This window comes from Penaeus monodon, chromosome 33 (assembly GCF_015228065.2).
Source record: "Penaeus monodon isolate SGIC_2016 chromosome 33, NSTDA_Pmon_1, whole genome shotgun sequence".
Lineage (NCBI taxonomy): Eukaryota > Metazoa > Arthropoda > Malacostraca > Decapoda > Penaeidae > Penaeus > Penaeus monodon.
Genome location: NC_051418.1, coordinates 175,573 through 176,046, shown reverse-complemented (window position 1 = coordinate 176,046; position 474 = coordinate 175,573). Strand labels below are relative to the sequence as shown.

At 53.8% G+C, this 474-nt stretch overlaps 1 pseudogene; it reads right to left on the bottom strand.

The window, feature by feature from the left end:
* Nucleotides 1-136: 136 nt before the first annotated feature.
* The window catches only part of LOC119593905, an 11,801-nt pseudogene continuing 11,463 nt past the window's right edge, over nucleotides 137-474 (bottom strand).

Here is a 474-nt window from a genome sequence, read left to right as displayed (position 1 = left end):
GTAATTACCTTTCTTCGCGGTTTTTATATATAATATGTCATGAGGTGTACTATGGTTTATTATGATATCATTACTGCTATTTTTTGCAACAGAGAGAACAATATCTTCTAACATCTTTCTGAAAACCAGTCCACATTCCATGCATAATCAGGTGTCATCCACGTCGATTTCGCCGTCCTTCCCTCAGAAGCCACGTGAGCTGACCCATCTGGCGGCCGCCATCTCGCCCAGGAAGGTGACGCTGGCGGCGCCGAGACCCAGGGCCGCCAGCATCAGCGGGCCCTGAAGGTGGACGATCGTCAGCGCCTTGGGAGAGTTTCCGCTCGGCTTCGGCGCCTTCTCGGTGTCCTGCTTGGTGTCTGCTTGGCCATTCTGCTTGCCCCTCTCCCGCAGGATCCTCTGCTGTCTCTCCCGACCTTCCTTCCTGGCTTTCTTCATCAGGTCCCGACTCCACTTCTCGTACAGGCCGGCCTT